At 42.3% G+C, this 26,679-nt stretch overlaps 1 protein-coding gene across 2 annotated transcripts in view; it reads left to right on the top strand.

The window, feature by feature from the left end:
- The window catches only part of SYT13 (synaptotagmin 13), a 63,245-nt gene that overhangs the window by 13,931 nt on the left and 22,635 nt on the right, over positions 1-26,679 (top strand). The window lies entirely within an intron of this gene.

Raw genomic sequence — 26,679 nt, 5'->3', positions numbered from 1 at the left:
TAGGATACAAGAGGCCATTGATGTAATTGAAACCACAGAACAGGAATGCATAGAAGCTGACATAGAGAGAGATAAAAGGATCTACAGGAATGAAACAATGTTAAGAGAACTGTGTGACCAATCCAAAAGGAAAAATATCCGTATTATAGGGGTACCAGAAGAAGAAGAGAGAGGAAAAGGGATGGAAAGTATCTTGGAAGAAATAATTGCTGAAAACTTCCCCACACTGGGGGAGGAAATAATCGAACAGACCACGGAAATACACAGAACTCCCAACAGAAAGCATCCAAGGAGGACAACACCAAGACACATAATAATTAAAATGGCAAAGATCAAGGACAAGGAAAGAGTTTTAAAGGCAGCTAGAGAGAAAAAGGTAACCTATAAAGGAAAACCCATCAGGCTAACATCAGACTTCTCGACAGAAACCCTACAGGCCAGAAGAGAATGGCATGATATATTAAATGCAATGAAACAGAAGGGCCTTGAACCAAGGGTACTGTATCCAGCATGGCTATCATTTAAATATGATGGTGGGATTAAACAATTCCCAGACAAACAAAAGCTGAGGGAATTTGCTTCCCACAAACCACCTCTTCAGGATATCTTACAGGGACTGCTCTAGATGGGAGCACTCCTAGAAAGAGCACAGAACAAAACACCCAACATATGAAGAATCGAGGAGGAGGAATAAGAAGGGAGAGAAGAAAAGAATCTCCAGACAGTGTATATAACAGCTCAATAAGCGAGCTAAGTTAGGCAGTAAGATACTAAAGAGGCTAATCTTGAACCTTTGGTAACCACGAATTTACAGCCTGCAATGGCAATAAGTACATATCTTTCAATAGTTACCCTAAATGTTAATGGGCTGAATGCACCAATCAAAACACACAGAGTAATAGAATGGATGAAAAAGCAAGACCCATCTATATGCTGCTTACAAGAAACTCACCTCAAATCCAAAGACATGTACAGACTTAAAGTAAAGGGGTGGAAAAACATATTTCAGGCAAACAATAGTGAGAAGAAAGCAGGGATTGCAGTACTAATGTCAGAGAAAATAGACTTCAAAACAAAGAAAGTAACAAGAGATAAAGAAGGACACTACATAATGATAAAGGGCTCAGTCAAACAAGAGGATATAACCATTCTAAATATATATGCACCCAACACAGGAGCACCAGCATATGTGAAACAAATACTAACAGAACTAAAGGGGGAAATAGACTGCAATGCATTCATTCTAGGAGACTTCCACACACCACTCACCCCAAAGGATAGATCCACCGGGCAGAAATTCAGTAAGGACACGGAAGCACTGAACAACACAGAAGAGCAGATGGACCTAATAGACATCTATAGAACTCTACATCCTAAAGCAAGAGGAAATACATTCTTCTCAAGTGCACATGGAACATTCTCTAGAATAGATCACATACTAGGCCACAAAAAGAGCCTCAGTAAATTCCAAAAGATTGAAATCCTACCAACCAACTTTTCAGACCACAAAGGCATAAAACTAGAAATAAACTGTACAAAGAAAGCAAAAAGGCTCACAAACACATGGAGGCTTAACAACATGCTCCTAAATAATCAATGGATCAATGACCAAATCAAAATGGAGACCCAGCAATATATGGAAACAAATGACAACAACAACACTAAGCCCCAACTTCTGTGGGACACAGCAAAAGCAGTCTTAAGAGGAAAGTATATAGCAATCCAAGCATATTTTAAAAAGTAAGAACAATCCCAAGTGAATGGTCTAGTGACACAATTATCGAAATTGGAAAAAGAAGAACAGATGAGGCCTAAGGTCAGCAGAAGGAGGAAATAATAAAGATCAGAGAAGAAATAAATCAAATAGAGAAGAATAAAACAATAGCAAAAATCAATGAAACCAAGAGCTGGTTCTTCGAGAAAATAAACAAAATCGATAAGCCTCTAACCAGACTTATTAAGAGGAAAAGAGAGTCAACACAAATCAACAGTATCAGAAACGAGAAAGGAAAAATCACGACAGACCCCACAGAAATACAAAGAATTATTAGAGAATACTATGAAAACCTATATGCTAACAAGCTGGGAAACCTAGGAGAAATGGACAACTTCCTAGAAAAATACAACCTTCCAAGACTGACCCAGAAAGAAACAGAAAATCTAAACAGACCAATTACCAGCAACGAAATTGAAGCGGTAATCAAAAAACTACCAAAGAACAAAACCCCCGGGCCAGATGGATTTACCTCGGAATTTTATCAGACATACAGGGAAGACATAATACCCATTCTCCTTAAAGTTTTCCAAAAAATAGAGGAGGAGGGGACACTCCCAAACTCATTCTATGAAGCTAACATCACCCTAATACCAAAACCAGGCAAAGACCCCACCAAAAAAGAAAACTACAGACCAATATCCCTGATGAACGTAGATGCAAAAATACTCAACAAAATATTAGCAAACCGAATTCAAAAATACATCAAAAGGATCATACACCATGACCAAGTGGGATTCATCCCAGGGATGCAAGGATGGTACAACATTCAAAAGTCCATCAACATCATCCACCACATCAACGAAAAGAAAGACAAAAACCACATGATCATCTCCATAGATGCTGAAAAAGCATTTGACAAAGTTCAACATCCATTCATGATAAAAACTCTCAGCAAAATGGGAATAGAGGGCAAGTACCTCAACATAATAAAGGCCATCTATGATAAACCCACAGCCAACAATATATTGAACAGCAAGAAGCTGAAAGCATTTCCTCTGAGATCGGGAACTAGACAGGGATGCCCACTCTCTCCACTGTTATTTAACATAGTACTGGAGGTCCTAGCCACGGCAATCAGACAAAATAAAGAAATACAAGGAATCCAGATTGGTAAAGAAGAAGTTAAACTGTCACTTTTTGCAGATGACATGATACTGTACATAAAAAACCCTAAAGACTTCACCCCAAAACTACTAGAACTGATATCAGAATACAGCAAAGTTGCAGGATGCAAAATCAACACACAGAAATCTGTGGCTTTCCTATACACTAACAATGAAGCAACAGAAAGAGAAATCAGGAAAACAACTCCATTTACAATTGCATCCAAAAAAATAAAATACCTAGGAATAAACCTAACCAAAGAAGTGAAAGACTTATACTCTGAAAACTACAAGTCACTCTTAAGAGAAATTAAAGGGGACACTAACAGATGGAAACTCATCCCATGCTCGTGGCTAGGAAGAATTAATATCGTCAAAATGGCCATCCTGCCCAAAGCAATATACAGATTTGATGCAATCCCTATGAAACTACCAGCAACATTCTTCAATAAACAGGAACAAATAATTCAAAAATTCATATGGAAACACCAAAAACCCCGAATAGCCAAAGCAATCCTGAGAAAGAAGAATAAAGTAGGGGGGATCTCACTCCCCAACTTCAAGCTCTACTATAAAGCCATAATAATCAAGACAATTTGGTACTGGCACAAGAACAGAGCCACAGACCAATGGAACAGACTAGAGAATCCAGACATTAACCCAGACATATATGGTCAATTAATATTTGATAAAGGATATTATCCACACAATATCCTTGGACATACAATGGCGAAATGACAGTCTCTTCAACAGATGGTGCTGGCAAAACTGGACAGCTACATGTAGGAGAATGAAACTGGACCATTGTCTAACCCCATATACAAAAGTAAACTCCAAATTGATCAAAGACCTGAATGTAAGTCATGAAACCATTAAACTCTTGGAAGAAAACATAGGCAAAAACCTCTTAGACATAAACATGAGTGACCTCTTCTTGAACATATCTCCCTGGGCAAGGAAAACAACAGCAAAAATGAACAAGTGGGACTATATTAAGCTGAAAAGCTTCTATACAGCAAAAGACACCATCAATAGAACAAAAAGGAACCCTACAGTATGGGAGAATATATTTGAAAATGACAGATCAGATAAAGGCTTGACGTCCGGAATATATAAAGAGCTCACACGCCTCAACAAACAAAAAACAAATAACCCAATTAAAAAATGGGCAGAGGAACTGAACAGTTCTCCAAAACGGAATACAGATGGCCAACAGACACATGAAAAGATGCTCCACATCGCTAATTATCAGAGAAATGCAAATTAAAACTACAATGAGGTACCACCTCACACCAGTAAGGATGGCTGCCATCCAAAAGACAGACAACAACAAATGTTGGTGAGGCTGTGGAGAAAGGGGAACCCTCCTACACTGCTGGTGGGAATGTAAGTTAGTTCAACCATTGTGGAAAGCAGTATGGAGGTACATCAAAATGCTCAAAACAGACTTACCATTTGACCCAGGAATTGCACTCCTAGGAATTTACCCTAAGAATGCAGCAATCAAGTATGAGAAAGACCAATGCACCCCTATGTTTATCGCAGCACTATTTACAATAGCCAAGAATCGGAAGCAACCTAAATGTCCATCTATAGATGAATGGATAAAGAAGATGTGGTACATATACTCAGCCATAAGAAAAGGGCAAATCCAACCATTTGCAGCAACATGGATGGAGCTGGAGGGTATTATGCTCAGTGAAACAAGCCAAGCGGAGAAAGAGAAATACCTAATGATTTCACTCATCTGTGGAATATAAGAACAAAGGAAAAACTGAAGGATCAAAACAGCAGCAGAATCACTGAACTCAAGAATGGACTAACAGGTACCAAAGGGAAAGGGACTGGGGAGGATGGGTTGGTAGGGAGGGATAAGGGGGGGAGGAGAAGGGGGGTATTAAGATTAGCATGCATGGGGGGGTGGGAGAAAAGGGAGGGCTGTACAACACAGAGAAGGGAGGTAGTGATTCTACAACATTTGCTATGCTGATGGACAGTGACTGTAAAGGGGTTTATAGGGGGGACCTGGTATAGGGGAGAGCTTAGTAAACATAATATTCGTCATGTAAGTGTAGATTAATGACACCAAAAAAAAAAGGCAGTTCCTGTGTGGAGACCTCCAATGAGTTCTACACAAGGGTATAAAGGACATATAAAAGTGTAGGCAAAGGGTCTGTTTGTGTTTATACAGAGGATCAAAGCCTAATTGGGCTACCCCGAAAATGAACTAAGATACGATATGAAAGAGAACTTCCAACATCAGCACTCTCGGGAAGACTCATGCCAGAAGATGATCATCAAAAAACCCCAACAAAGATCCACGCACTGCTACAGCTGTAGATGCACTCATCCCACCAGTTCCTGGACTTGCCATGGGAATGAGGAAGGAGATATCTAAGCTGGCCTGTGCATACAGTAAAACAACAAATTTGACTGGATCTATACTGTTGGAACTCAACCAAGAATTAGGAGAAGTGCAAATTGTAGCGCCTCAAAATCTTACAACTACAGACTATTTACTGTTAAAAGAACATAAGGGATGTGAACATTCCCCAGGAATGGGTTGTTTTAATTTGTCTGATTTCTCTCAGACTGTTCAAGCTCAGTTGGACAATATCCACCATATCATAGATAAGTTTTCACAAATGCCTAAGGTGCCTAACTGGTTTTCTTGGTTTCACTGGAGATGGCTGATAATTACAGGTACGCTTTGGTTATGTAACTATTCTCCTATTATGTTAATGTGTGTGCGCAATTTAAGTAGTAGTTTAAAACCTATACATGCTGAAGTTACTCTACAAGAAGATATGTCAAATAAATAATCTTCCCATGTTTTCTTCTGCCTGCTACTTCTATAGCTTTTCTTCTTCCTTCCTAATTACAACCCTTAAATAGAATTCGTGCCTCATATCAAATTTACCAAGTATCATAATTCTTCCAAGTGGTAAAGATACCTCAAGACAAATGCTGGGCATAGAAGCCACAGGGCATAAATATGCAAAGAAGTAAAAAGCTAACCTTTTCAAACAATAAGGCTTCTCTCTCACTTACCAACTTTACATCTCCCTGTATGGCCCCAGAAGATGACTGGTTAGCCAGAGACGGGTAAGATTCCTCAAGGGAGGAACAACCTAAGACAGGCACAGTTGCAGGGGGGCCATCAGGTGAGAAATTGGGGATCAACAGAGGTGAGGCTTAGAACCTCACCCCCCCTGTTCTGAGAGAAATCTTCTGCATACGTGGATGTTTTATTGCCCTTGTCTAGCTTGGATTAACACATAGTCTACAGGCACACACCTGATTGTCTACATTTGCTCTCTTACAACACTAAACTCTGTTTTCTACCTTTATCTTGTATCTACCCACCACTTCAGCATTTCATTAAAAATAATAATAATAAAGAGAGAAATGTGGTATCCACATAAATAATAATAAAGAGAGAAATGTGGTATCCACATATAAATCAAGTATAAAAATCAAATGAGTATTCATATTTGAACTGGCTGTTTATAGTTCATAATGCATGAGCAAAACCAAAAGTTTCTGTGATGAATGCCCTTGTACTGCTCACCATGTAACTTATTCAATATGTAAGAATTTGTTCTCCATGTAAGAACTTGTTTGTCATGCTTCAGAAGATTGGAGACTGACGAAAATTAGGCTTGGGGTGGATTAATGATTGTGCATTGAGCATGACTCCCCTATACAGAATTTTATTGTTGTTAACAACCATTTGATCAATAAATATGAGAGATGCCCTCACAACAACAACAACAAAAAAAGTACACACTTCCAATTGTAAAATAAATAAGTAACCGGGATGTAATGTATAGCATAAGGAATATAGTCAAAATATGGTAACAACTTGGTATGGTGATAGCTGGTACCTAGAATTATCATGTATATAAATGTTGAATCACTGTGTTGTACACCTGAAACTAATGTAATGTAATACTGTGTGTCAACTACCCTTCAATAAAAAATAATTATCTACAAAAAAAAAAAAAGTGTTTGACATGAGGGTTTGAAGTTTTCTAGGCATAAAGCATGTGCAAAGGCCCTGGGGAATGACGTTTCATTTAGGAGGGGCTGAGTGAAAGAAGGTCAAGGTGAGTAGAGCGCAGAGGCACAACAGGGAGTGAGGAGAAGTGAAGGAGAAGGGCTGGGCCAGCGTGGGGCCACCCAGGTCCTTCTGGGCTACAGTAAGTATTTGGATATATATCCCAAGAGCAATGGAAGCTACTGGAAGGTCTTAAGTGAGATGTGACATGGTCAGGTTTGGGATGTGAATCCCTGCTTTTGGATGTGGGAAGAAGTAAAGTACAGAGAGCAGGGGAAGCCCTGGAGAGAGCCTGCACTGGCTAGGGCCACTGTGAAGTTGGTAATGTTTTGGAGAGCTGTGCGGGAAATAAATGACTGGCTTTGCCTGTGAGTTGGGTGTGGGCTTCGGTAAGAGGGAGCAGTTATGGGATAACAACTGAGTTTTTCACTTACCCAACTGAATGATGGTAGCAATTAGTGAAACAGGGAACACTCAAAAGATGAGGTCATGAATTGTAAGTCACGAGTTCACATTTGCGCAGGGAGATTGTGAGGCATCTCTGAGCTCTTTCCTTGAAGATGTCAATTGTTCCACTGGAATGACAGGCCCAGAGCTCACAGCGTGGCTGTGATATGTACTGGGGAGCTGAAATGTACTGTGATATGTACTGCTGGGAGTCCTTGTAGGAGGAAGCAGCCACAGCGGTGAGCATGGCTGAGCCTGCCCCGAAGAGAGCAGAATGAGGGGGAAGAGGGCCCGGGGACAAATGCTCAGAGACCCCAGCGTCCAGTGAACCAGGAGTGGCTGGTCTGGGGGAGACAATCCTGGAGAATGTGATAGCAAAATAATAATAATAACAAGAGAAAAAGCTTTTTAAAAGAAGGGAATTATCCACTGAGAAGCCAGCCACTGAAGTCAAGACTGAAAAAAATCCATAGGAGTTAGACAGTGAAGGTCACAGGTGACCTTGGAGACCAACAGTGACCTTCAGTGGGCTGACGGGGCTCTACAGTGGATGGAAAGCAGGAAGGCAGGACAGCACCAAGTACAGGTGGTTCCTTTGAGATGTGTGGCTATGAAGGAGTGGAGAGGGCTAAGATAGGGGCTGAGCAGGGGACAAAGGAGGCCAAAGAATGCTGAGCACATTTCAGAGCTATGGAAAGGAACCAGTTGAAAAGAAAGATGAACATTCCAGAGAGAGAGAGAGAGAGAGAGAGTTGGAAAATAGCTAGTGTTGGGCTCCCGAGAATGCTGGGGTGGCAACATACAGGGGGTGGTCTAGGAGGGAAGGAGAGAGGGATATACTTCCTACAGGGTAACAGGTGAAAACCTATGAAGGAGAGCAGGTGTAAATGCCTGTTAGGATGCTGAGGGGCCTCCGTTCTCTTGGCTTCTTTTTTCTCTATGGAGGAAGTCTGAGGAGATAGAAAAATTCCAGAATGTGGGCTTGGGGAAGGAGTTAGGGAGACAATAGGGTTGTCTGGCAGGCCTGAGAGCCTGTTTGAGGTTGGTGACCATGAACTGAGACCAGGCCCTCCACCCTGTGGGCTGACCCTGCCACAGGGCAGGACTCCTGGGTGCGGGCATCACCTCGTAGTGGGGTTCATCCAGTGCTGGAGTTTCAGCGCATGGAACCAGGGAAAGAGCATGAAGTCAAGGGGGGGGGGGGTCTTTCGCCTGTAAAAAGGTGTGGTTGAAATGATGGACCATGCAAATGAATTGGGGAAGTTGCAAAGTGAAGAAAGGGAAGAGAGTAGAGAGCTCCCTGGAGTGCAGGTTCCTAAGGGATGAAAGAAAGCTGTGGAGGGGCTCGGTCAGCAGCTGAAAGAAGGGGTATGTGGCAGTGGGCAATAAGCCCACCAGGGTCAAAGGTGACAGAACCATCCCTTAGTTCCCTCACAAGGCAGCAGGGTGTTGGGGAGAGGGGGGTGCACAGTGTTACAGTGCATGAGAGACAGGCTTCAAGTTGTTATTAAGACCAGACGAATCAGCAGCTGGTTAAGTCATCAGGCACATGTCATGCACTGTTTCTAGAATTCTTTATTTTAGGACAACATGAGACTCTACAGAAGGAGAGCCTTGAATCTGTGACCTCTGCAGCCCTATCTGCCAATGGGTTTCAGCCTCGGGCAAGTTCATTATGGATTCAATGTGACCAAAGAAAATGACAGTAAAATGTTCATGGAGTGAAAGGGTTATACCCAACTTTATTTCCACAGTGGCAGGTCAATCACTAAAATCCCGTTCACTCATAGCAAGTCTGCATGCAGCAAGCCGGTCTCTGCCTCTGGGCCTCTCCGCCTGCACAGCCATCCTCTGGGCCTCTGTCCTTGGCACTGCCACCACTCCAGCCTCTGCTCTGCTCTCCTGCAGTCTTGCAGCCATGCCACCATGTTGCACAGAGCACTGGGTGGAGCTTTTTATATAGAGTCAATAGCAACGTACTGCCCACACGTGTGTAGTGAGCTAGCCAACCAGAGCCAGGTGAGAATCCTGGCCACAGGAACCTTCATTTTATCCACAAGTCCACAGGAGGATCAGGCAGGGCGCTTGCGCTGGTGAGCAGCAAGCCTGGCTCTGCCAGCAGCTCAGAGCCTGGAGCATGGGGCTGATGCCTCTGCTGTGTTTTCAGTTCTCCGGCTGACACTTGAGGTGTTCACCCTGCACAGATTGTCCCTGACAGAGGCATAGCAGGGCCCTTGGCCTCCTTGGGAGCAGAGAAAGGGTGACCCTGGCAGCTGCCACCCCTGGAGAGGAACCAAGCTCCTATGATTCCCACAGGTGGCATTTGGGAGTCTGTGCTAAATGGGACAGTACATTAAATGGTTATTAGATTTATAAGTAGTAGTAATAATTAAGTTGCTGTTAAAGTGACTGTTATAAAATGATTTGACTTTACCTTCCAGAGGATTGGATGAGATGAAGCCCTTGGGCTTTGAGTTCCAGTTTCAATCTGCCCCTTGTTTGCTGTGTGACAGTGGGCTGGCAACTTAACCTTTCTGTGCCTCAGTGTGGCCATCTATTAACTGTGTCCTTTTTGCTGAATTGCAGGGATTAAATCAGATAATTCAGATAGGGCAGCACCCAGAACATACGTGCCTGGCTGGAAATCATCCTTTTGCATCCAGAACCACTCTCCCCAATCCTCATACCCTCCCCCTGATGCCCTCACAAACTTACCCTCCCACTCCATTTTCTATCCCCCATGCTCTGGCCCAGAAGGCCAGGTTTAGGAGTATGAACAGTGTCCAGGTAATCCTGGCCCCAGGATACTCTCCATTCCTTGTTGGTGTCCTTAACTCTCCACCTCTATACAAAACTCCTCTCAGTGACCCATTTCGAATGTGCCATCTATTCCTGCCAAAACCCTTACTGATAGGATGTTCAATCAATGTTGGTTCAACTAACACTAATAATTAATAATAAAGGGAGCCTGCACATCAGAGAGTGAGTAGAAATGGCAAAGGTCAGGGCCAGCAATGATAAAGCTGTCTCTCTCTTTGCACAAGGCTTGATGGTTCAGAAACTGCTTTTGTTTTCTCATTTGATCCAGCCTCTAGTATGGTGCTCTGCACATCCTGAAGCTTTTGGTACGTGCTTGCCAAGCAGTCACTCCTGCAGGAAGGAAGGTTCATTCGTTATTCTCATTTTTAAAAGCTTAAAATGAGCTGAGGAAAAAGATTTGATATTTATTTATTTATTTATTTATTTATTTTTTTAAATAATTATTTTTTATTGAAGGGTAGTTGATGCACAGTATTACATTACATTAGTTTCAAGTGTACAACACAGTGGTAGAACATTTATATACATAATTCGAGGTTCCAGCTATCACCCTACCAAGCTGTTACAATATCTTGACTATATTCCTTATGCTATACATTACATCCCGGTTACTTATTTATTTTACCATTGGAAGTCTGTCCTTTTTTTTTTTTTTTTTTTTTTTTTTTTGTGAGGGCATCTCTCATATTTATTGATCAAATGGTTGTTAACGACAATAAAATTCTGTATAGGGGAGTCAATGCTCAATGCACAATCATTAATCCACCCCAAGCCTAATTTTCGTCAGTCTCCAATCTTCTGAGGCATAACAAACAAGTTCTTACATGTAGAACAAATTCTTACATAATGAATAAGTTACATGGTGAACAGTACAAGGGCAGTCATCACAGAAACTTTTGGTTTTCCTCATGCATTATGAACTCTAAACAGTCAGTTCAAATATGAATACTCATTTGGTTTTTATACTTGATTTATATGTGGATACCACATTTCTCTCTTTATTATTATTATTTTTAATAAAATGCTGAAGTGGTAGGTAGATACAAGATAAAGGTAGAAAACATAGTTTAGTGTTGTAAGAGAGCAAATGTAGATGATCAGGTGTGTGCCTGTAGACTATGTGTTAATCCAAGCTAGACAAGGGCAATAAAACATCCACGTATGCAGAAGATTTCTCTCAGAACAGGGGGGGTGAGGTTCTAAGCCTCACCTCTGTTGATCCCCAATTTCTCACCTGATGACCCCCCTGCGACTGTGCGTGTCTTAGGTTGTTCCTCCCTTGAGGAATCTTACCCGTCTCTGGCTAACCAGTCATCTTCTGGGGCCATACAGGGAAATGTAGAGTTGGTAAGTGAGAGAGAAGCCTTATTGTTTGAAAAGGTTAGCTTTTTACTTCTTTGCATATTTATGCCCTGTGGCTTCTATGCCCAGCATTTGTCTTGAGGTATCTTTACCACTTGGAGGAGTTATGATACTCGGTAAATTTGATATGAGGCACGAATTCTATTTAAGGGTTGTAATTAGGAAGGAAGAAGAAAAGCTATAGAAGTAGCAGGCGGAAGAAAACATGGGAAGATTGATTATTTCTTTGATATATCTTCTTGTAGAGTAACTTCAGCGTATATAGGTTTTAAGCTACTACTTAAATTGCGCACACACATTAACATAATAGGAGTATAGTTACATAACCAAAGCATATCTGTAATTACCAGCCATCTCCAGTGAAACCAAGAAAACCATTAAGGCACCTTAGGCATTTGTGAAAACTTATCTATGATATGGTGGATATTGTCCAACTGAACTTGAACAGTCTGAGAGAAATCAGACAAATTAAAACAACCCATTCCTGGGGAATGTTCACATGCCATATGTTCTTTTAACAGTAAATAGTCTGTAGTTGTAAGACTTTGGAGCGCTACAATTTGCACTTCTCCAAATTCTTGGTTGAGTTCCAACAGTATAGATCCAGTCAAATTTGTTGTTTTACTGTATGCACAGGCCAGCTTAGATATCTCCTTCCTCATTCCCATGGCAAGTCCAGGAACTGGTGAGATGAGTGCATCTACAGCTGTAGCAGTGCGTGGATCTTTGTTGGGGTTTTTTGATGATCATCTTCTGGCATGAGTCTTCCAGAGAGTGCAGATGTTGGAAGTTCTTTTTCATATCGTATCTTAGTTCATTTTCGGGGTAGCCAAATTAGGCTTTGATCCTCTGTATAAACACAAACAGACCCTTTGCCTACACTTTTATATGCCCTTTATACCCTTGTGTAGAAATCGTTGGAGGTTACCACACAGGAACTGCCCTTTTTTTTTTTTTTGCTTTGTTTTTGGTATCACTAATCTACACTTACATGACGAATATTATGTTTACTAGGCTCTCCCCTATACCAGGTCTCCCCTATAAACCCCTTTACAGTCACTGTCCATCAGCATAGCAACCTGTTGTAGAATCACTACTTGTCTTCTCTGTGTTGTATAGCCCTCCCTTTTCTCCTACCCCGCTATGGATGCTAATCTTAATACCCCCCTACTTCTCCCCCCCTTATGCCTCCCTACCCACCCATCCTCCCCAGTCCCTTTCCCTTTGGTACCTGTTAGTCCATTCTTGAGTTCTGTGATTCTGCTGCTGTTTTGTTCCTTCAGTTTTTCCTTTGTTCTTATATTCCACAGATAAGTGAAATCATTTGGTATTTCTCTTTCTCCGCTTGGCTTGTTTCACTGAGCATAATACCCTCCAGCTCCATCCATGTTGCTGCAAATGGTAGGATTTCCCCTTTTCTTATGGCTGAGTAGTATTCCATTGTGTATATATACCACATCTTCTTTATCCATTCATCTATCGATGGACATTTACGTTGCTTCCAATTCTTGGCTTTTGTAAATAGTGCTGCAATAAACATAGGGGTGCATTGGTCTTTCTCATACTTGATTGCTGCATTCTTAGGGTAAATTTCCTAGGAGTGCAATTCCTGGGTCAAATGGTAAGTCTGTTTGGAGCATTTTGATGTACCTCCATACTGCTTTCCACAATGGTTGAACAAGTTTACATTCCCACCAGCAGTGTAGGAGGGTTCCCCTTTCTCCACAGCCTCGACAACATTTGTTGTTGTTTGTCTTTTGGATGGCAGCCATCCTTACTGGTGTGAGGTGATACCTCATTGTAGTTTTAATTTGCATTTGTCTGATAATTAGCGATGTGGAATATCTTTTCATGTGTCTGTTGGCCATCTGTATTTCTTTTTTGGAAAACCGTCTTTTCAGTTCCTCTGCCCATTTTTAAATTGGGTTATTTGTTTTTTGTTTGTTGAGGCATGTGAGCTCTTCATATATTCTGGACGTCAAGCCTTTATCGGATGTGTCATTTTCAAATATATTCTCCCATACTGTAGGGATCCTTCTTGTTCTATTGATGGTGTCTTTTGCTGTACAGAAGCTTTTCAGCTTAATATAGTCCCACTTACTCATTTTTGCTGTTGTTTTCCTTGCCCGGGGAGATATGTTCAAGAAGAGGTCACTCATGTTTATGTCTAAGAGGTTTTCGCCTATGTTTTCTTCCAAGAGTTTAATGGTTTCATGGCTTACATTCAGGTCTTTGATCCATTTTGAGTTTACTTTTGTATATGGGGTTAGACAATGGTCCAGTTTCATTCTCCTACATGTAGCTGTCCAGTTTTGCCAGCACCATCTGTTGAAGAGACTGTCATTTCGCCATTGTATGTCCAAGGATATTGTGTGGATAATATCCTTTATCAAATATTAATTGACCATATATGTCTGGGTTAATGTCTGGATTCTCTAGTCTGTTCCATTGGTCTGTGGCTCTGTTCTTGTGCCAGTACCAAATTGTCTTGATTACTATGGCTTTATAGTAGAGCTTGAAGTTGGGGAGTGAGATCCCCCCTACTTTATTCTTCTTTCTCAGGATTGCTTTGGCTATTCGGGGTCTTTGGTGTTTCCATATGAATTTTTGAATTATTTGTTCCAGTTCATTGAAGAATGTTGCTGGTAGTTTCATAGGGATTGCATCAAATCTGTATATTGCTTTGGGCAGGATGGCCATTTTAACGATATTAATTCTTCCTAGCCACGAGCATGGGATGAGTTTCCATCTGTTAGTGTCCCCTTTAATTTCTCTTAAGAGTGACTTGTAGTTTTCAGAGTATAAGTCTTTCACTTCTTTGGTTAGGTTTATTCCTAGGTATTTTATTTTTTTGGATGCAATTGTAAATGGAGTTGTTTTCCTGATTTCTCTTTCTGTTGGTTCGTTGTTAGTATATAGGAAAGCCACAGATTTCTGTGTGTTGATTTCGTATCCTGCAACTTTGCTGTATTCCGATATCAGTTCTAGTAGTTTTGGGGTGGAGTCTTTAGGGTTTTTTATGTACAGTATCATGTCATCTGCAAAAAGTGACAGTTTAACTTCTTCTTTACCAATCTGGATTCCTTGTATTTCTTTATTTTGTCTGATTGCCGTGGCTAGGACCTCCAGTACTATGTTAAATAACAGTGGAGAGAGTGGGCATCCCTGTCTAGTTCCCGATCTCAGCAGAAATGCTTTCAGCTTCTCGCTGTTCGATATAATGTTGGCTGTGGGTTTATCATAGATGGCCTTTATTATGTTGAGGTACTTGCCCTCTATTCCCATTTTGCTGAGAGTTTTTATCATGAATGGATGTTGAACTTTGTCAAATGCTTTTTCAGCATCTATGGAGATGATCTTTGTGGTTTTTGTCTTTCTTTTCGTTGATGTGGTGGATGATGTTGATGGACTTTTGAATGTTGTACCATCCTTGCATCCCTGGGATGAATCCCACTTGGTCATGGTGTATGATCCTTTTGATGTATTTTTGAATTCGGTTTGCTAATATTTTGTTGAGTATTTTTGCATCTACGTTCATCAGGGATATTGGTCTGTAGTTTTCTTTTTTGGTGGGGTCTTTGCCTGGTTTTGGTATTAGGGTGATGTTAGCTTCATAGAATGAGTTTGGGAGTGTCCCCTCCTCCTCTATTTTTTGGAAAACTTTAAGGAGAATGGGTATTATGTCTTCCCTGTATGTCTGATAAAATTCCGAGGTAAATCCATCTGGCCCGGGGGTTTTGTTCTTTGGTAGTTTTTTGATTACCGCTTCAATTTCGTTGCTGGTAATTGGTCTGTTTAGATTTTCTGTTTCTTCCTGGGTCAATCTTGGAAGGTTATATTTTTCTAGGAAGTTGTCCATTTCTCCTAGGTTTCCCAGCTTGTTAGCATATAGGTTTTCATAGTATTCTCCAATAATTCTTTGCATTTCCGTGGGGTCCGTCGTGATTTTTCCTTTCTCGTTTCTGATACTGTTGATTTGTGTTGACTCTCTTTTCTTCTTAATAAGTCTGGCTAGAGGCTTATCGATTTTGTTTATTTTCTCAAAGAACCAGCTCTTGGTTTCATTGATTTTTGCTATTGTTTTATTCTTCTCAATTTTATTTATTTCTTCTCTGATCTTTATTATGTCCCTCCTTCTGCTGACCTTAGGCCTCATCTGTTCTTCTTTTTCCAATTTCGATAATTGTGACATTAGACCATTCATTTGGGATTGCTCTTCCTTTTTTAAATATGCTTGGATTGCTATATACTTTCCTCTTAAGACTGCTTTTGCTGTGTCCCACAGAAGTTGGGGCTTAGTGTTGTTGTTGTCATTTGTTTCCATATATTGCTGGATCTCCATTTTGATTTGGTCATTGATCCATTGATTATTTAGGAGCGTGTTGTTAAGCCTCCATGTGTTTGTGAGCCTCTTTGCTTTCTTTGTACAGTTTATTTCTAGTTTTATGCCTTTGTGGTCTGAAAAGTTGGTTGGTAGGATTTCAATCTTTTGGAATTTTCTGAGGCTCTTTTTGTGGCCTAGTATGTGATCTATTCTAGAGAATGTTCCATGTGCACTTGAGAAGAATGTATTTCCTCTTGCTTTAGGATGTAGAGTTCTATAGATGTCTATTAGGTCCATCTGCTCTTCTGTGTTGTTCAGTGCTTCCGTGTCCTTACTTATTTTCTGCCCGGTGGATCTGTCCTTTGGGGTGAGTGGTGTGTTGAAGTCTCCTAGAATGAATGCATTGCAGTCTATATCCCCCTTTAGTTCTGTTAGTATTTGTTTCACATATGCTGGTGCTCCTGTGTTGGGTGCATATATATTTAGAATGGTTATATCCTCTTGTTTGACTGAGCCCTTTATCATTATGTAGTGTCCTTCTTTATCTCTTGTTACTTTCTTTGTTTTGAAGTCTATTTTGTCTGATATTAGTACTGCAACCCCTGCTTTCTTCTCACTGTTGTTTGCTTGAAATATGTTTTTCCATCCCTTGACTTTTAGTCTGTACATGTCTTTGGGTTTGAGGTGAGTTTCTTGTAAGCAGCATATAGATGGGTCTTGCTTTTTTATCCATTCTGTTACTCTGTGTCTTTTGATTGGTGCATTCAACCCATTATCATTTAGGGTGACTATTGAAAGATATGTACTTATTGCCATTGCAGGCTTTAAATTCGTGGTTACCAAAGGTTCAAGGTTAGCCTCTTTAGTATCTTACTGCCTAACTTAGCTCGCTTATTGAGCTGTTATATACACTATCTGGAGATTCTTTTCTTCTCTCCCTTCTTGTTCCTCCTCCTCGATTCTTCATATGTTGGGTGTTTTGTGCTGTGCTCTTTCTAGGAGTGCTCCCATCTAGAGCAGTCCCTGTAAGATGTTCTGTAGAGGTGGTTTGTGGAAAGCAAATTCCCTCAGCTTTTGTTTGTCTGGGAATTGTTTAATCCCACCGTCATATTTGAATGATAGTCGTGCTGGATACAGTATCCTTGGTTCAAGGCCCTTCTGTTTCATTGTATTAAATATATCATGCCATTCTCTTCTGGCCTGTAGGGTTTCTGTTGAGAAATCTGACGTTAGCCTGATGGGTTTCCCTTTATAGGTGACCTTTTTCTCTCTAGCTGCCTTTAACACTCTTTCCTTGTCCTTGATCTTTGCCATTTTAATTATTATGTGTCTTGGTGTTGCCCTTCTTGGATCCTTTCTTTTGGGGGTTCTGTGTATTTCCGTGGTCTGTTCGATTACTTCCTCCCCCAGTGTGGGGAAGTTTTCAGCAATTATTTCTTCTAAGATACTTTCCATCTCTTTTCCTCTCTCTTCTTCTTCTGGGACCCCTATAATAGGGATATTGTTCCTTTTGGATTGGTCACACAGTTCTCTTAATATTGTTTCATTCCTGGAGATCCTTTTGTCTCTCTCTATGTCAGCTTCTATGCGTTCCTGTTCTCTGATTTCAATTCCATCAATGGCCTCTTGCATTCTATCCATTCTGCTTATAAACCCTTCCAGAGTTTGTTTCATTTCTGCGATCTCCTTTCTGGCATCTGTGATCTCCTACCGGACTTCATCCCATTTCTCTTGCGTATTTCTCTGCATCTCTGTCAGCATGTTTATGATTCTTATTTTGAATTCTTTTTCAGGGAGACTGGTTAGGTCTGTCTCCTTCTCTGGTGTTGTCTCTGTGATCTTTGTCTGCCTGTAGCTTTGCCTTTTCATGGTGATAGGAATAGTCTGCAGAACTGGGACGAGTGACGGCTGGAAGGACTTCCTTTCTTGTTGGTTTGTGGCCCTCCTCTCCTGGGAGAACAGCGGCCTCTAGTGGCTTGTGCTGCGCAGCTGCGTGCAGACAGGGTTCCTGCTTCCTGCCCGGCTGCTATGGAGTTAATCTCCGCTGTTGCTGTGGGCGTGGCCTGGCTCGGGCAGCTACTCCAAAATGGTGGAGTCGCATTGGAGCATGAGCTGCTGGGAGGCTATTTATCTCCGTAAGGGGCCTCCCTGCTCCCTGAAGCCCAGGGGTTAGGGTGCCCAGAGATCCCGGATTCCCTACCTCTGGATTAAGTGACCCGCCCTGCCCCTTTAAGACTTCCAAAAAGCACCCGCCAAAACAAAACAACGCCCACCAAAAAAAAAAGAAAAAAAAAAAAAGGTGGTCGTTCGTTTTTCTTTATTCTCCGGTGCCAGCCTCAGGCCTCTGCTCACCGGTCTTTCTGCCCTGTTTCCCTAGTATTGGGGTCCCTATCCCTTTAAAACTCCCAAAAAGCGCTCGCCAAAACAAAACAGCAAAAAAGCAAAAAAAAAAAATGGTCGCGCGCTTTTCTTATGCCCTCAGTCGCCCAGCCTCCAGTGCCTGCTCACTGTTCTTGCTGCCCTGTTTTCCTAGTATCGAGCGCCCTGCACTCTGGCCCAAATGGCGGGGGCTGGGTGCTCTGCAGTCCTGGGCTCCGTCTCCCTCCCGCTCTGCCTATTCTTCTCCCGCCGGGAGCTGGGGGGAGGGGCGCTCGGCTCCCGCGGGGCCGGGGCTTGTATCTTACCCCCTTCGCGAGGCGCTGGGTTCTCTCAGGTGCGGATGTGGTCTGGATATTGTCCTGTGTCCTCTGGTCTTTATTCTGGGAAGAGTTGTCTTTGTTATATTTTCATAGATATATGTTGTTCTGAGAGGAGATTTCCATTGCTCTACTCACGCCGCCATCTTCTGCCCCTCTGTCAGATTTGATATTTATAGTGACTCAGAGTCAAGTATTCTGATATTACTGACTTTCTGTGATCACATCGTATTTTTGTGACATTTGGTAGACTGTTGGGATGTTGCGCCATGTGATGTAGAAGGGAAATCCAATGACACTGCATCTTGTTTAAAAGAAGGAAGAGGTGCATCCATAGATGCAGCCAGAATGACAGCTGGGGAGAGCACGTTGGAAGCAGCCCCTTCGTGGCTGGCCCTTGAAATCTCCTTGCTGACTACTCACAGAAAAACCAATCTATTGCCCAAACATTGTTGTGGCTGCAGACATCTGATGGTGCTCAGAGATTATGCTTTTTAGGAGAAGGAGACCTGAGGGGTACTAATGGAAGTGCTTTTCTCTTGAAGTGGCTGTCTGGATTCCTTCCTCTCCACACATGTCCCTCCTCCCCTGTGTGCTGTGGAGTCTTCCTTGGAGAAGGCTCATGTGTTGCTGCTTGCTTTTTTTCACCTTGGCAGGTGCACCTTGACCTGACCTAAGTTCTTTCCACCTGGATCTCTCCCACGGCTCCTGGCTCATCTTCTCACTTCCAGTTCCCATCATGTAGGTTCCTCTTGCATGCACCTGCTAGTCTTATTTACTGAAATGGTTTTGCTCATGTCATTCTCCTATTCACAAACTATCAAAGTCTCTCCACTACTCATAAAATAGAATTCAGAATCTTTTGCTGGGCATTTGGGGCCCTTCATGGCCTGGCCTTGCCATTCCTTTGCAAATCCATTTCTCTAACCTCAACCTTGCTCTTCAGCTGGGTTGTCAGGCTCACCATGCCCCACATGTGGTCTTCTCTGTACCCATGCTGCTGCCATTCTCTCCATGTGCAGTACTACTGCTGATGCTCCTAACTAGAGTTATCTTTGAATGTTGGGCCCAAGCCCCTCCTCTAGGAAGCCTTCTGTGATCTCACTGACCATGAGGAGCTCCTCCTTGGGTCTTCTTTAGCACACAGTCCAACTCTTTGGCCTTTTAAGACTACCTTCAATGCCTATTTATCTTTTTATCTTTTTATAAGTATGCATGAGGAAGAGCATATAGCTTTCATCTTGAATGACAATTCTTATTCATTGGTACTGGCTTCCTGGGGCCCTGAGCTGAACAGGCTGTGTCTGAGCACTGCAAGAAAGAATGCTTTAATTGATTAGTCTTGCCTGCCATGGACAGAGGGCAGGATAGTTGTAGCATAAGCACTTCATATTTCTCACTTATGGAATATCTTCTCTCCACCATTGGACAATAAACCTCCTGCGGACAGTATATCTCCCATGGTGCTGCAAAGGGGGCATGAAAACAGGGAGAGTGGGCAACAAGTATGTGCTGATTTCTTTTGATTGAATAAAAAACTGAGGGTTGCTTAATTGGAAGCTTTTGGCTTAAAACCAAAACATAAGGAGAATCTAATAAAACAGCTACCCTCCTGATCTGAAGCCACACTTTATAACTTGGCTGTTTTTTAAACTTCCAGGTTAGAGATTGATGTGTTTTTTAAGTGCCTGCCTATAAGTGGATGGAAGTCTTCAATTAGTGGTCCTCTGCACTCTTTTTCTGCACTGCATCACTGTTGATAGATGATATTCACATGCTTGAAGTTTTCTGCAGAATTCACCTCCTTTCTCTCCCTTTCTCTGATAAGAAAAGCTTATCAGAGTGCAAATGTGTGAAGGAGGTATTGTTCTAAGAATAACCTTGAATGTCCTCTAACCGATTTTTTAAGTGGGTAAAATAAAAGTATCAAGTTTCAGTACTTTGGCTGTCATTTGTAATATGCTGCCATAATAACAAGATTAAAAATTGTTGCTTTTGTCAATAGCTTCATCAATTATCCAAACACCATAGAATCAAAAAATCCTATAGCTGTTCTGGAAGAAGGTCCTGATTTCAGTGTCAAGGAAACTGACATAAAACTAGACTGTTCAGTCTTTCACACCAAAATGACTTTCCTACATTAAAAACATAGCCCCATGAAGAAGAAACTGAGATAAAAGTGTTCCAGCTATTCAGATAGACACTGTTGGTTCAGACAAGAGGACCAATATGAAATGTGTGTGTTCCCATCTTACAGATGTGATTGATCGTGCAGAGTTGAGGTCTTTCTCCTCTATATGGATCCAGTTTAATGGAAAGACTTTTCAGACCCAGGTAAACCAGTACAGTTTGAGGTGGGAGGGTGCTTAAGTGTAAAGTTTGGAAGTTAGAGGCTGGCTGGCAGATTTCACTCTGAGTAAATCCATTGCCAACAGCTTTGCTAAGGTGGCTGGGGGTAGGAGGATAACGATGGGGTGGATGGAGAGGGAAGTCAGTTTGAGCCCAACTACCAAGGTTTTCTGTTGCCTTTAAGAATATCCTGGCTTTATCATCGAAAAGACAAACAACAACAAATGTTGGCAAGGTTGTGGAGAAAGGGGAACCCTCCTACACTGCTGGTGGGAATGTAAATTAGTTCAACCATTGTGGAAAGCAGTATGGAGGTTCCTCAGAATGCTCAAAATAGAAATACCATCTGACCCAGGAATTCCACTTCTAGGAATTTACCCTAAGAATGCAGCACTCCAGTTTGAAAAAGACAGATGCACCCCTATGTTTATTGCTGCATTATTTACAAGAGCCAAGATATGGAAGCAACCTAAATGTCCATCAGTAGATGAATGGATAAAGAAGATGTGGTACATATACACAATGGAATATTACTCAGCCATATGAAAAAAACAGATCCTACCATTTGCAGCAACATGGATGGAGCTAGAGGCTATTAGCTCAGTGAAATGAGTCAGGCGGAGAAAGACAAGTATCAAATGATTTCACTCATATGTGGAGTATAAGAACAAAGGAAAACTGAAGGAACAAAACAGCAGCAGAATCACAGAACCCAAGAATGGACTAACAGTTACCAAAGGGAAAGGGACTGGGGAGGATGGGTGGGAAGGGAGGGATAAGGGCGGGGAAAAAGAAAGGGCGCCTTACGATTAGCATGTATAGTGTGTGGGGGGCACGGGGAGGGCTGTGCAACATAGAGAAGACAAGTAGTGATTTTACAGCATCTTACTATGCAGATGGACAGTGACTGTGAAGGGGTATGTGGGGGGGACTTGGTGAAGGGGGGAGCCTAGTAAACATAATGTTCTTAATTGTAGATTAATGATATGAAAATAAAAATAAAAAAAATAAAGATATCCTGGCTTTGAAGCAATGCTTATGACAAGTGTTGATGTGGTTATTGCATTGTCTTGACATTGTCTCTGTTCATGTCACAAGTGAAATACATTTTCGGCTCAAGTAATGTCAAGCTCAGATTCAGAACTGAAAGCAGTAACACAGCTGATGCCCAAACACTGAGGCAATTCATTAAAAGAACCAGACAGCTGGATGGGGACAGCAATGGGGCCCTCAATCTCATGATGTGGCACCTGCCAGCATATCTAAAGCAATAATCTGGATGTTTCCATTTTCACCCATTTATAGTTGCTATCCAGAGACATAGTCCCAGGAACCATGTCAGATAGTGTCATAGTTAGCAGCACTGGCTTTGAGGTGGACTTATGCTCCAAGCCCAGATCTGACATATTTAGCTGTGGGACCTTGAACAAGTTTCAAACTCTCTTATGCTCAATTTCCTCCTCCATAGAAGAAATAATTTGGTCATTTTTATTTCTTAATATTCAGGTATAAAACAGAGAAAATATTGGGCACTTATTAGAAGAGAGAAAATACGTAGGACTTCGAAGAGCATCTGGCACAGGAAGCGGGCGAGAGAGGGAGGCCACATTGCTTCTCAGGTGCTCTAGGCAGGGCCTTGCCCTTTTGTGGCTTCCAGTCCCATGGAGGTTTTTGGTTGCGCTTAAATTCTGCTGTTGAATTATGTTTCCTCAGGAAATGTTGGGAGAATGGCAACACTCATTGTCCCTCCTCTTCTCAAGGGGCTCTAAGGTTTAAGGTTACCCCTGTTCTCTGAACACACCGCAGACTTTCATGCCTCTGCCTTGGCCCAGCGTGCCCTTTCCCCACTTCTCCACTGTCAAGGTGCTGCCCAGGCTTCAGGGGGCACCCAAACAAAAGTCAGAGCCTCTGAACCTTCCCGAAAACCTTGTCCTGCCAATACACCCCCCTCCCCCAACCCCAGCTGCCCCCTCCAGGCAAAGTTTGATATGCTTCTTCATACTCTGGCTCAAGTCTTTCTGGTCTCCATCAGAGTGGTTATTATTATACTAATCTCCCCACTGCCCCCATCCTATCCTCCCTGCACATACAAAGTGTGAGGGCTGGGACCAGTGTCTGCTGTCACCTCCAGCACATATAAGGTTCCCAACGATGATTGATGGAATGAATGGATGGATAGCTGGGGTGGGAGGGTGGTGGTGGGACACCCTTCCCACCGCCTCAGGAGGTATGTGGCTGAGCTGTAAAGCCTGCGGTCTCCACAAATCACATGCCTGGGTTTGAATCCTAACTCTGCGTCTGATAGACTGTGTGACCTTAGACTGAAGTCCTCTGTACCTCAGTGTCCTCTGTAGACTGGGAATAGCAGTCACACCTCCCTCAGGAGGTTGTGAGGTTTAAATGGGGCCCTCAAGTGAAATACTTTTCCCTGTATCTGACACATGATTAATGATAGATATGACTTCTCTCCCCCACGCCCAAATTTTAGCTCAGGACGTGTTTCCTGACCCTCAAATTCTTAGTGGGCACAGCTTGCCCTCCCACACACCGCATCACCATCTGTGCCTGTTCTGATAGTCCTTTTTCTGACCTGAGATCACTTTTTAGCATCCATTGTTTTCTTGCTCTCTGCCCCAGACCATGCTCATTCCACAAGGAAAATGACTGGAGGAAAAGTGTCCCTGCATCTAACCAGCATCCAACATATAGTGAATGTTGTACAAATGACTGAATGAACGACTGCCAGCAGAGAAAGAGTTTGTGCTGGGGCTGGCTGTTATTCGCACTTGTTTCTTATTCTTGCTGGGTTGGGAGAGGCTCATTTACCCCACTGATAGCAGGGATCATCCCCCAACAACCTCCCAGTCTGTTGCTTGCATACCAGCGGGGGGCAAGGAGTGTGCTGGGTCACCAACAAATGAGCCTTTTTAGATTTTAAAATAGCCACAGAGGGGGAAAGAGACCAGCAGGAGGTGAGTCCAAGGGAAGGGGATTTGAGAAGGGTCTGGAGACTTAGACTTGTAATAAGGTCACCATGGAAACTGCCTGGCACCTGGACCTGAAGACAAGCTGCTGCTTCAAAATGGATTTCAACTTTGCTTGAAATACCCTCTCCCCTCAAGACCTGTAAGCCTTCAAGAAGTAGCGATCTTGGTGGCAGCAGCTCCCCAGGAGCTGGAGATCCACCAGACAAGTAACTGTATGTGTGGGAGGGGGTTGGGAGAAGGAGGCTAAGAGGATTTGCTGTGAGATGGGGAGGGTATGACCGTGAACAGCTCACCACCTAAGAGGTTATTTCTGCATCCACCCTACCTGGATGTCTGAGACTTCCCCAAACCAGGGCATTCCTGTGTGGGCCACAGGGACCACCTTCATCCTGTCACCCTGGGAAGTGTCTCACACATGCAAATTCCCCAGGCTCCACCTAAGACTTCTGAGTCGAACTTCAGGAGTTCCAAGTTTCAGAAAACGCTGCACTTTTCTTTTCCCCACGTGAAAATTATGCACATCAAAGTGTGGGAACCAGTGCCCTCAATCCTGTTCATCTGACTAAAGGGCTTGCAGGGGCTGGGGAAGGGGTGGTGGGGCTAGGCAGTAATCCAGGCATCACTCTACATGGTGTGAAAACATGGGTGAGCAGCAAAATATTACTAGAAATGTGAGGAGGTGGGTAAAGGGGCTGGAAGCATGGCAGAGTGGTTCCATGTAGGGCTCTGTAGTGAGTCAGCCTGGCTTTGAACAGAGCATCTACCACTCACTAGCTGGCCCTGTGTCCTCATCTGCAAAATAGGGTTGATCATAGTAGCACTTCCTGATGAGTTATTATGAGGATTCAGTAAGCTCATATATGAACAGTGCAGCATGGACAGTACCACAAGGTAAAAGAGGTTAGGACTCTGTGTTTGGAGATGAGGTTGCAAACCCTTTAAACCTGTGAGTAATCAGCTTTTTTTTATGTTCGGCCACTGAGGTCTGGGGGTTGTTTGTTACATATCAGTTGGCCTTTCCTGACTAATACAATACTGCCAACAAGTACTCTGCTAGCCATGAAGGTTCAAGCAGTTGTGGGTATGTGTGAAATCTATATCAAAATTTACAGAGGGTGTGGGCAGAGGGGATTAAGCCTTGGGTTGGTTAAGAGCTTTTATGGCTACACCCCAAATTCTCTCCAGGAGAGTTATCAGTATGGTTAGAAGGAAAACTTGGACAGAGTTCCCATTCACAGACTCAGCATCTAGGAAGTGGTCGTTTCCTGGAGACAAAATGATGATTTCTCTGTTAACTTCTGGCTTGACCTAATGGACTTACTATCTGTTGTCCAGGCATTAGGGAGAGTCCTGCTTCTCCACTAGGGGAGAGTGTATGTGTTTGTGTATGTGAGTGTATTTATGAGGGAGTGTGTATATGTGTGACAGTGTGTGAGTGGGCATTTGAGGGGGAGACAGTGTCCTGGGAAATACCCCAAGTCACAAAATAACAAGGGAAATGACTCCTGGTGGTAAGTTAAAACATTTTAATACTACAACAATCATATGGCATCAAATACAAAAAGTCATATGAATTTTATGATAGAACTGGACATTTCAAGAAAGATTCCCAATTGGTCCAAAAGACTTCTCCTTCCCAGGAGCACATGCTATTTTCCTCTGCCTCTGAAGCTTCTTTGGAAAGAAAGTTTGAGAAACAGTAACCCAGAGACCAGAGAAATCTAAATACAGGTCTGTAGACATGTTTCGGTCTGAATGAATGTGGGAGTCACTTGGTACACTTGCTGAACATTCATATTCTTATGCCCATCCCAGAAAGTCTTAATTCATCAGGTTGGATAGAGGGGTAGAGGGATGTGCGTGTGTTTTTATATATCTATCCCTCTCTCTCTATCCATCTATCTATTGAAAATTTTAATGAGGTATATATAGTTCACATACAGTGAAATGCACACACTCTAAGTTTATAGTTTGATCAATTTTAACAAATATTTATCCCCTATGTTGCAACCTACACCTCTAACAGTTATGTCCCTTACCACTCTGTTCCCTCTAGAAGTAACTACTGTTGTGATAGCTATTGTTATTAATTAGTTTCACCTATTCTAGAACTTCATAAAAATCAGTGTTTTCATCCTTGGCATTATTGATATTTGTGGTTGAGTGATTCTCTATTGTGGGGCTATCCTGTGTATTGTAGACAACAGCATTCATGGCCTCTACCTGGTAACAGCCTTCCCCCACCCCCAGCTGTGACAACTAAAAAATGTCTCCAGACATTGCATATGACCCCTGAGTTGAAAAACACTATATGAAAGGAATCAGGTAGTATATGTTATATATTCTTGTCTATCATGCCTTTTTTTTGCTGTTTGTGATCATTTTTTGTTGTTGAGTATACTCATGATTTATTCCTTTTTAGTTTTGAGTAGTGCATTATAAGACTATGCCACAGTTTACTTGTCCATTCTCCTATTGATGGACACCAGGGCTACTTTCAGTTGTTGGCCAATATGAGTAAAGTTACCTGAAGTAAAGGCTTCTTTTTGTGAACACATATTTTCATTTTCCTTGGATAAGTACCTAGGAATGGAATTGCTGGGTCATAGGATAGATAGAAATTTAACTTTTAAGTAACTATCAGTTGTCCACAGTGGTTTATTCTTTCTCCTTCCACCAGCAATGTGCGAGCATTCCCATTGCTTCACATCCTTGCAAACACTTGGTCTTGTCATTCTTCTTCACTTTAGCCAT

This window comes from Manis pentadactyla, chromosome 9, assembly GCF_030020395.1.
Source record: "Manis pentadactyla isolate mManPen7 chromosome 9, mManPen7.hap1, whole genome shotgun sequence".
NCBI lineage: Eukaryota > Metazoa > Chordata > Mammalia > Pholidota > Manidae > Manis > Manis pentadactyla.
The sequence above is the reverse complement of the archived record's forward strand: the minus strand, read 5'-3'. Positions and strand labels throughout refer to the sequence as shown.